The sequence below is a fragment of the Thermobia domestica genome, chromosome 14 (genome assembly GCF_964235325.1).
Source record: "Thermobia domestica chromosome 14, izTheDome1.hap1.1, whole genome shotgun sequence".
NCBI lineage: Eukaryota > Metazoa > Arthropoda > Insecta > Zygentoma > Lepismatidae > Thermobia > Thermobia domestica.
In genome coordinates, this window is record NC_137467.1 from 190632580 (window position 1) to 190644994 (window position 12415).

The window sequence follows — 12415 nt, forward strand, 5'->3', positions numbered from 1 at the left end:
GGAATAGGAACTAGACGCGGTGAAAACATTTATTTATTTGTGAATTTAGATGACCGAATAGAAAACAGTGTTGCGCAAAATAAAATTTAAGAAAAAAATAGTATTGCACCGCAAAAGAAAATTATCACAATGATTTTGTTTTTCAAAGATGGAGCTTTCTTGTCTATACAGGCTCCGACTGGCCAGGGCCAGAAGGGCAGGGATTCCTGGCGGGACCATCACTAAATATATTATATTAAATATAGCTACATAAAGTCATATATATATATATATATATATATATATATATATATATATATATATATATATATATATATATATATATATATATATATATATATATATATAATGAATGTTGAATAACATGGAAAGTAAGATAAAACATGTCTCCTGTGTTGGGGCATAGTTACTCGTAGTTTGTTCCGTTCCCAAAGTTCAGTGGCCCCCAGTATTGAGTGTAGTGTTGGGGTCCCATTACTGGAATGGAACTAATAGTATTATAAAGTTCTATTTGGGGCCCTTTGTTTGTGACCTAGTAAGAATATGGCCCAACAATGAAGAATGGGGCTCCAGCATCATATTGTCTAATGTGTATTGGGGCCTCAGGAATGCCGAAATGAGAGTAATTTGTATAAAGTCCTGCTGGGGTCTTCTGTTACTCGTTTCACAAGTTATTGTAACACCATAAGGAAACAGAACATATTCCCACCCTGGGGCCCCATTACCACACGTAAACGAAGCTGACAGCTTTATCAAGAGACCCCCCCCCCTTCCCGATCATAGAGATTTTACAAGACTCTGTAACTTAGTATACTTTGTGAGGTTCCTACATGCTACATGGGAAGGGAAGATGGGGTCCCCAAGTGAGGCTTCTGCTGGGGTTCTATATCCTCCAGTCCGAGACTGTGTCTGTATGTCAATTCCAGAACTGAAAGTTTGCATTCACGAAATTCCACGAACTCTCTTCATATGCTGCAAAGAGTAATGCGAATTTTTAGGAAGAGAGTACTGAATGTGAACAGCGGAATAGTAGTCATCTGCATGACGTCATTTTGGGATACTTACGTTTTCGGTGAAACATTATTTTCCTTATTTTGTGCCACACAGTTTTCTGTTTGGTAACTTAAACTCAAAAATAACTAAATGCATTCCAACTTGTTACACCCAAATACATTTCATCGCTTCCTCGTAATTACGTTTTTAAATGCCGAATTCACTGCCGCAGCTTGTACAGTCCGCAGCAAAATACCTGCAACATGAACATGTAAGTTTATTGTGAAACTACGCCTAATAGCGCAGGGAATCAACATAACATCTAAGTGGCAAGAATCACGCCAGGAGAAACCTCGGCGTCCTCCCCTGCACACTTATTTTGGAGCAAAAGACTTCGTCGTTTCACAATAAACTTACTGTACATGTTCATGTTGCAGGTTTCTTGCAGCGGACTGTACCTTGTTACTGAAAGAAATATTAATTTCCAAAGCAACGGGAAACAAAACACTTCTTCTTGAAGACAATAATAAACAAATAGCATTTCTTTGGAAGTTAAGAACAATAGAATAATTATTGAATGTCTCAATACATTTCACTTAAAAAATTCCGATCATACTATAGCAATTTGCGTCAGTATAACATTGATTCCTTCTTAGAAATATCAAGAAATAATTTATTTGTTATCAGATCAGCTAGAGCAGTCATGTGTCATACTTAGTAGGTAAATCATCTTGTTACATGCAATCTATTTCATGAGCTCATAGTACTAGTATGTACACTCATGTCCAAAATTATTGTCTCATGTCTATAAATATGTTGTTGTAGGTATACAATTTGATAACGAATTTGCCAGATATTTCTTATAATGTTAGTGTGTGTATATTCGGCAAAGACATACCGAAGGTATATATGGCAAATTTCATGTCAAAACATCAGTAAATAAGAACAATAAAACGAAAATAAAACTTTCTTGTCCATTTAGCAACATTTTGTTTTACTCGTTCTAATTTTCGTATTTATACTTCTTTTCCTATGCAATTTATCACAAATATACATTTCCCGATTACACACATAGTATCAGTATTAAAAGTACCCTGCAAAATCATTATCAAATTATATTCTTACAAGAAGACATTTATAGATATGCGACAGTTATAGATATGCCGCGGTGGCTCAGTGGTAGAGGGTTCACTTCTGGTGTTTGGGGTCCCGGGTTCGATCCCACCCCCCGACGAGTGAACTTTGTGGTGGACAAACACCGTGTATGTGGGTTTCCTCGGGTTCTCCCGTTTCCTCCCACTTTCTTCATTCCACCATTTCATTCATTACTCATCATTACCGTCTCCTTTAGCCTCACCGGCATAATCATGGGACGTAAAACTCAAAGATTTAATTTTCATTCGTTTCGACACCAGACTCGCACGCACGAGAGTCGATTGGGCACGGGCCCTCCTAAAAATAACTCAACATACAGTTTCTCAATAAAAATATACTTGTTTAACAAGGAAATTATTAAAATAGTGTGAAAAGTTGATTTTACACTTCGTCTGTACTATTTTCTTATAAAAGCAATCTAATGAAATAAAATTAAATCTTTAAACTTTACGTCCCACGTTTATGCCTTCTAGGCTAAAGGAGACGGTGATGAGAAATGAATGAAATGATGAAATGAAGAAAGTGAAAGGAAACGGGAGAACACCAAGACGAGCCATACACACTGTTTTTGTCCACCACAAAGCCCACTTGGCGCGAGCCAGCATCGAACCAAAGATCCCATGCACCAGAGATGAACGCTCTACCACTTTTTTTTTTTTTAAAAAAAAAAAAAAGTTAACAGATTCACCGAACGTGCCTCATTGACTTGCTTAACTACTGTTTACTAGGTTTTTATTTGTTTTTCTATTAACCTAGAACGACAGGACACGAACACAGAAACATCGAGGACAGTTAAAATTCCAAAGGCCAATTAAAATTCACCTGGAATCGAACCCAGGACCCACCATTGAGCCACCGAAAAACAATCTAGTTCTAGCATTTCTTTTTCTGAAGTATTTTACAATTCACTTATCGTCTTTTCGAGTGTACAATAATACCCGTTTAATATTACATGGACAGTGGCATGTAGTAGCTACTTGGATCTCCCTCCCTAAAGCTGGAACACCTTGAAACAAAAATTTTTGGGTATGCCCCTGTTCGACACATACTCTTAATAACTACTGTTCAGTGCCGTAATTTTAACTTTTTTCTGGGAGGGGCAAGCATTAATACGCGTATTTGGGCCTCCTAGGGAAGTTTTTTTTTTCTAATTCTTGGATTTCCTCTTTCCATCTTTCTCCTACTCTTTATGGGCCCCCCGGAACCTGTGAGCCCTTCCGCACGGCAACGTCTGTGGGGCCATTAGTTACGCCCCTGGGACCGTTCCATACATGACAAATTACTTAAGGGCACAATATTGACAAATCTCAAATCCATACGAATAAATATTATTTCTAAGGTCCATAATAGTAGACGTTTTTTTACTGAAATGGGCCCACGACTCATTTTTGTTTTATTTACCTTTTGTGTGCTGCTTTGTTTATGTAATGTAGTGAACCTATTTGAAGCATTATTTATAATTTTATGTTCGTATCGCGTATGGCGTAAGAAAATTTTGTCTCAAAATGGACCCCCTTCGAACGGCGGTGAGCTTCCTCAGGGAGGGCAGTTGCCCCTCCTGCTCCCAACAAGTTACGGTCCTGCTACTGTTGCCAAGTACTTTCAATTCTCACCAAATTCTAACAATCACCCACACACATTTGCACAACTCATTCTGAAACAAATACTCGTTATCAGCTTCGGTTTCTCTCGTACAAACAAAATAACATTATATGCATATCTATTAGTTTTCTAATGATTAAAGAACAATGACCTTGCTTATGGCTAATTATAGTTCCGTTTGTGAAGTTTGCTCGGCTGTAATGCTTTTGGCATGTTGCCTCTCGCCTTCTAAAGGGAAATAGAATATTCAATAAGCCTTGTATAAAAAACAATACTGTCACACATATTGAATAACAGATGACTCTGCACGACAACTGTAAACAATGCGTGAACTACACACCCATATTTGAAAGACAATACTGTCTTTTCTCATATATTTTTGTGGGACAAAATGGCATGCTAGCAACATAATTGAATACCGTTATCTAGTACATTGTCAAAATAATAGAATACAGGTTATGCTTTCATTCAAAACACACTGAACATAAATTTAAGATACAGGTTATGTCTAAAGACATTAAAATGTCATATATTTCCACGTAAATTTAAATCGTGGACTTAAAGATACATATTTATAAAGAATCAATTCTGTAGTCAACAAAATAAATATTATATAATACAGGAGCAAATTTAACGTAAACTAACGTTACGTGACAACTCAGAGAAAAAGATTCGGGATATTCAAAACTGAAAACTCCTTCAAAACGATGAAAGTACCTTTCTGAGCAAGATATGCACTGTGGACACGATACATCCTTTACGTACAAATGAAAGTTCACGGATAGAGAATGGCAACAGAGTTGCCAACCTCAGAAACCGTAATTATCGATTTTCGTCTTTTAAATTATCGTATATTACAAAAAATATCGTTTATTTGTTACGCACGTGATAATTGTAAAAACAAGTATGTTACTACTAATAATAACTATAATTAGTGGCGTATTTAGGAGAGTGGCTATCTGGCTCAAGCTCCGCCACGCTTCGAAATAAATTTGTTATATGCAAAACTTCATTAAAATTTGCCGGTACCCAAAAGGTAAAATGAGTGCTTATTCATATGTTGTGCATAGCCCCCCCCCCCGAAACAAAATCCTAAATACAACACTGGTTATAATATACAGGGGTGCCCACAAAGGGGGCTATGACGCAAACTGCGTCATTGAAATATTTGGGGGGTAAAAATCTATATAAATATGTTTGAGGGGTGTAAAAATTAATCGAAAAGATTTTTTTCATGGAAGAATACCTATGGATAGAGAATTGGGGGGTGCGTCATGGACATAAGGGGGGCACCACTGTAATATATAATACATTTATCTAATAATATTGAGTTTCGAACTCCAAATCGGCGTCATTGTTCTCACGATTTTTTAAAAATATCCTTATTAATATTACTCTGGAAAACAATATTCCCACCCATTATGAACGTAATTGAATTTTAAGAATGGATACAGGGTTGTCATTTGCCAATTCTCAAATCGGTATTGGTTTATCTTAGGGGAATGACTGTTAAAAACTACAGTGTTTGTGTGAGTTTTATAATTATTAAAAACACATCTACAATTTGTTTGTACATTCAAAAACTGCAAAAGAAAAGAAGAAAAAAAGAAAAAGAAAAAAGTATGAATTCTAAAATTATCGTATATTCAGCTATTATCGGAAGGGCATTATCGTATTAAGGTTTAAATTATCGCATATCACGATAAATTATCGTATGGTTGGCAAGGGTACAAGGGCACCCTTTTTGTACAAGTGAAGTTCAGACAGAGATGGGAACCAAATTAGTACTGTAAATATTAATTTCTTTCTTTATTAATTTTTTTTAATTGTCCCTATATCAATTTGAATGAATTTGTGTATAAGATTCAAGACAAGCACCTTTACTGTAGAAAGGTAAATCAAGCCTCGGATACCGTACAGACCAGCGCTTTTGGAGCCCTAATCCTCTGCACCACTTATCTATCCCTTCTAGCTATTGCTCACTCCGGCCCCTACACTTCTCGATAGGTCACGAAATAAATAACCTCGTGGCATATGCCTAACAAAAGTGGAAAAATAAATAATAAAACATATGTTTGTAACACATCGAGAAGAGATTTAAAATAATAGACCTATATATTTATTTTTTTAAAAAAGAATGGTTTCTTTTAAAATATAATAAAGAATAATAAATAATTCTGTTTTCGAGAAAATTACTTCTTTTTCAAAAATCTCTTCATGAATCATCAAAAATAAAGCATCGGAAGCGCTTCACATACAGTTGGACACAGGGGTCAAAGTGGATCTCAAAAAGGTGGTGGACGGTAGGTAGCGGCATGACGTCACGCCGTTCCCCGTGCCTATCTTTGCCCATTGTAATTCTTTACAAACTGAAGAGACGCCGTACATATTTTTTCGAGGTCGGGGGATGGCGTCCTCCCCGTTCCCCCTCACATTTACTCCCTGGTTGGACATCGATAACTGGAATACCATAGTAACTCGATTGTTTAAACATTCCCTTGAACTTTCCATAGCACCCAATGCTGAAATAACGTCTATAGATCGAATGTTTGAAAAATAGAACTTCGGTGAGTCGAATTTTAAGGGTTTCATAAACCTATTTAAAAACCTCGCTAACTCGAACTTTCGTATTTGCGAACCTCTTCAAATCGAAATTTACCTCTATAAATCGAATTTCTCTTGATGTGACCTCGATAACTCGAAGCTATACGCTTTCACGAAATTGTATTGTTGCTAATGTGTACTATAATTGTTTCACTCATGTCTAGACACAAATGCCCCCTCCTCCTCTCATCGCTTCAAAACAATATATGTACAGTACTTTATTAATTTAAAGAACTTTCACTTCAACTTCTAGAGGTTGAATAAAAAAAAATAGCTTCAAGTTATAGAGATTATAGTCACTTTTAATGAGAAACGTGGAATCACTGTATCTCGAATTTTGGTTGCGACTACATTAGTTGGTCGAAAAACCTGTTTTCTCGAATTTTTGTCTCTTCCCTTCAGCTTTGAGTATTATAAATTTATTATATGAGAGCGCTACCCATGTTCCCTTCACAGCATTTTTGGTCGTTTAACGGAATAAGATATGCTAGCTGAATCTACTCTCTCTACACAGCGCATTATTCACATATGAGCATTAATTTCCTTGTCATTCCTCACAATATATGTTCCTTTATAGACACAAATCAAAGACGTCTTGAGAAAAGTCGGCAAACGGTACTATAAAGGGAAGATTTTTTATTATTCATTTTGTTAGTATTTCGCACTGTTTGGAACATTTGAGCCTACTTCCGGTTGGAGTTTCAAATTCATGTATAATCAATGTTTTCTTTCTTCTTGCATGGAGTATGAAATAACCAAATACATTACACATATAAGTAATTATAATGTCAGTGATATATGGTGTTCATTGGGCAAAACACTCGAAACAATAGAGACTAATCTTAGACTGGAGAAATGGTTATATCCTATCCTTCGTTTTTGATTATCATTTAGTCATGAAACAAACGCCGGAGAGATATACTAACCCCGCATACAAATATGTGGTGTTGTAATGCATAACTCGCAGGATATGTAGCTTTAGTTTTTTACATTTCAATACTCCCAATATACCTCTAAATAATGCAATAAAGAAATAACAGACATAGTTTCTAAATATTCAATTAGAACTAAACAATCTACACAAAATTTACAATCGATCACTGAGCCTAGAGCCTATGGTTCCAGAAAACTCACTGTCGAAAGGATTGGCCACAAACATATAATAGACATGTAACCTCTTCTTGATCACAAACATACAAACCTAGCATTTTAGTATATGTATAGATAGTTAGCAGAGTGTAATATTAATAACTTAATAAAAATAGAAATAAACAAAAATATGTAGAAATGACAATGTAATACTACGTTGTCACCCAACTTATATTGCTGTGCAAAATTTTATCATTGTCTGACATCAGAAAATAAGTTAAATTAAAGTGACAAGAGTTGAGGACATGGTTGAACCAGAACACAGTTGAACCATACTAAGTTAATGAAAAACATATAAAAACAAGTAACTGCTTCTAAAGGCCCCTCACAGCTTAATTTATATCTAGTATAAATTAAAAGTTGATGATAAAGGTAGAAATTTGTAATGCATTAGGACATGCTTTTTTTTTTTTTTTTTTTTAAGAAAGAATGAAAGAAAGGCATCACATATGACATCTTTTGGTTTAACGTCCCACAATTATGTCCTTTAGGCTAAGGGAAATGAATGATTAAGGTAAATAAATGATGATGGAATATATAATGGAATGAGAGTGTGGAAGTGCCCCGAGGAAACCCACAGTTTCGATGTTTTCCACCAGAAACTTACATGGTCGGGGATCGAACCAGCGATCCCACGCTACAGAAGTAAGCGCTTTTCACTGAGCCACTGTATCCCCTATGAAAGAAAGAGAAAGAGAGAAACTGTGTTTATAGCTATAGGTATGCAGAGTATTTCTAGACTAAAAGACCAAATTATTATTAGCACCGAGACTATATGAGACATGGGTCTACAAATTAACGTAGGATTCGAACCACACTAGGTACCACTGGGAATCGAATCCGAGTGTCCCGCTCCTGTTGAAGACTTTGGAAACCACATCCGACATTCTAATAAGAAATACGCACATGATGTAAGTAAGGCCCTGAGACAAAATGTTTTGAGTTTGGCCATGAAGGAGTTATCAGGACATAATATATGATCAGAGGAGAATGAAAAAATAAGCACAATTCTGGTCCAGTTAAATTAGATTAATATAGAATATCATCCAACAACATTTTTTTAAAATTGAACCTTTCAGTTTATTATTGCATAGAGTAATGGACCTAAATTAATACTCACTTCTAATTTCGTACTGGGATTTTCATGTCATGTGTGTCCTTGAAACTCTTGCTCCGTCATTACGTTCAATAAACACATTTTATACTCGATATATCATGTATAAACTTACTTACATAAGATTGTCCCGGTACATGAGTTTTCTCCTCCCATTCGAGTAACAATTCCACAGCTTCCACATATTCTTCTTTGATAGCATGAAGCAATGCATCCTAAGAAGAAAGAAAAAAAAAACATAAACATTTTAAACGCAGTTCTCAAAGCCTAGAGTCCTTAGTTCATACCTTAACGCAATTCACTAATTCGTTAGGTCATTTGTTGTGGATATCTCTTAGTTTAAAAAACTTCATTAAATAAAGGAAATTATAAAGTTGTCAACTTTTGACAGCAATGTGTAACGAAAAAGGAAGCACCGGCGTCCTTACAAGGGGAGGGACATATACCCCCAATAATTTTCTATGTCATGTTTAAGATTATCGTTTGGGCAGTATTTTACTGGTAGGGTCGGAGATAACGCTGGTACCTTGATTACGACAGGCCTATATCATAGGAAATTTGTGAGAGACTGCTGGCAATTTTATATTCCAGAGTTGGGAATGCTAGTCATGTCACATCAATGTTTAATTTCTTCGACGTTGTTCAGTGCGACTTCAGTAAATTACAGTATATTACAGTATGAAAACTTGAACAGAACTACCAGAATTTCAGCAAAGAAATTGCTCTGTAACTATCTGTACATTTAGATATATTAGCTCATATATTTGATTCTTGTTAGTTACGTTACTTGTTTGTGATACTTGGTTATTTATTTATTTATTTATTAGGCGGCATCGTTGAGCGGCAAGTTGTAATAGTTCAATAGTTCAAAACTTAGTTCCATTCACAAACAGAAGTAAATTTCGACGATTGAAATACTATGCGGTGCTACTATTAAGTTGTAAATAAAATTAACCACTCTGTTGATTGAAAGGGAGATAATTTATGTTCGTGTAATTGAAATATCCATATGTGAAATATTCATAAATAATTGAAATTCATATTCCTATATTTTGTCTGTGAGAAATGAGATTTATCCGTCACATAATTGGCGTTTGGTCTTACGGTATGTTAATTAATCATTTTCTATAGAATGTATATTATTTTGGAATCAACGATATTTTCCAAATAAAACAACTAAATGTGTAGTATTTTTGTTAGGCTTTGAAGATAGAATTACGAAGGGGAGTCCGAAAATAAGTTTCCCCAGACGACTGTGGACAGAGGCGGGGATGCAAGACCAAAAATAACATGTGACATTAAGATTAGACGTACTTTTATTTTTCCACATATGCACCACATTTTGTCATATCGATCTATAAGCTTTAAAAACCCTTCCAGGAGAAATGCATGGCTCTGCATATAGAAGAGGTGGAACAACTTCTGTGACTTCAGCATTGCTTCCAAATCGCCTGCCGCCGAGAGTTTTCTTCAAAGTCGGAAACAGATGAAAGGCAGTGGGAACGAGATCAGGACTGTATGACGGATGTGCAAGGCGCTCCCACTCAAGAGTTGCATTGCGTTGAATGTGGTCTCGCATTGTCATCCAACAACAGACTTCCACGAGACGGTTATGGATTTCTGTCCCGATACGCCACGTGCCCATTCAAAGCGGACACCCGCTCTCAACTTCTTCCTTTGACCACGACGTCAAAACGCGTCTTCTCTACATAGCTACCAGGGTCAGACTAAGAGACTCGTCTCCTCTTTGCGGAGGCGCGGCGATGGCGCCATCTGTAGGATCGCGGGCGAACGATAATCACTTGAGTCTGGGTGTGCTGCACGTGCAACCATTGTCTTGTTTCCCCCGTTACGAGAGGGGAAACTTATATTCAGACTCCCTCTCGTACTTTCAGGGACAAATATAATATTTTATTTAGGGAGGTGTTCAGAAAATATTGTTTTTTTACTAGAATTAATATTTCACACGTTATTTTTAAATCTCTTTTACGATTTTCGGGAGGAGGGATAACCTCCCGTAACCTCGTAACCTCTTCTTCTGCCTTTGCTCCTATATACTTGTTGGTGCATATGAAATGTCGCATGTCCCACCTAATATTTAAAAAGCTAACGGAAGGAAGCATGATCACTGGAGCTTTCCGAGCAGTAACTGTCAGCTGGGTAAAGTAAAGAACATGCGTAGGCTCCTTCCTATACAGGGTAGTAGGTAACTCTACCGACAAACTTTGGGAGGTGATTCCTTATATGAAATGAAAGAAAAAAGTTCTGATAAACATAGGTCGAAAAACATCTCCTTTCAGAGTTATGAACCACCGCAAATTCGAAAAATCATGTTTCGAAACTATAGGCCCTGCCTTAGAAACTATAGGACCTATCCCAAGCGGTTTAAGGAATTACACAGGAACTAGTATACGATCTATCTAAATATCCATGTTTTAACATCCTCCGTTATCGGCGAAACCAACGCGCCATTAGTACTTAAAGGAGTATCCCTATATCTCAACTTCCTTTTTACAGTTCGGGACCGCGGTGGTTCAGTGGTAGAGCGTTCACCTCTGGTGTTTGGGGTCCCGGGTTCAAACACTGCTCCCGCCAGGTGAACTTTGTGGTGGATAAACACCGTGTGCGTGGGTTTTCTCGGGGTTCTCCCGTTTCCTCCCATTTCTTCATTCCACCATTTCATGCATCTCTCATCATCACCGTCTCCTTTAGCCTAACCGGCACAACCGTGGGGCGTAAAACTCAAAGATTTCATTTCATTTTTCCTTTTTACAGTTCGTTTCGCCGATAACGGACCACAGTGGAATATGGATATTTAGATAGAGCGCATACTAGTTTCTTTGTAATTCCATAAACCGCTTGGGATCGGTCCTGTAGTTTCTAAGGAAGAGCGTTTCGAAACGTGAATTTTCGAATTTTCGGCGGCTCATAACTCTGAAAGGAGACGTTTTTCATACCATGTTTATTAGAACTTTTTTCTTTCATTTTATATAAGAAATCACCTCCCAAAGTTTGTCGGTGGAGTTACCTACCACCCTGTATATGAAAAGCTACCAAGTTGAAGACAAGAGCTCTTAACTATCTGTGCCATACAGCGGAATTCAAGCCAAAGGTCTATCTCTGCAATGCATCAAACTCAAGCCAAAGGTAGGGGACGCGGTCGCTCAGTGGTAGAGCTTTCACCTCCAGTGCTTGGGGTCCCTGGTTCGATCCCAGCTCGCGCCGTATGGACTTTGTGGTGGACAAATACCGTGCTTGTGGGATTTCTCGGGGTCCTCCCGTTTCCTCCCACTTTCTTCATTTCACCACTTCACTCATCTCTCATCATCACTGTCCCCTTTAGCCTAACCGGCATAAGTGTGGGACGTAAAACTTAAAGATTTCATTTTTTCAAGCCAAAGGCTCGGCTCTTAAAAATTGCCAGGCTAAACCTAGAGATATTGTCTGTTTCTACAATTCTGCAAAAGTGAAATACTGTCAAACTAAATCTAAGTATCTCGATTCTTTTTCTGAAAAATTGTCAAATTGAACTCAGAGTACCTCCACTATTCCTAAAATGCTAACAAATTGAAGCTAAAAACTCTTGCCTTGAGTACAATACTGCCGAACTGAAGCTAAAAACTCTTGCCTTGAGTATAATACTGCCGAACTGAAGCTAAAAACTCTTGCATTGAGTACAATACTGCCGAATTGAAGTCAAAACTCTTGCCTTGAGTACAATACTGCCGAATTGAAGTCAAAAACTCTTGCCTTGAGTACAATACTGCCGAATTGAAGTCAAAAACTATTGTTTATTTC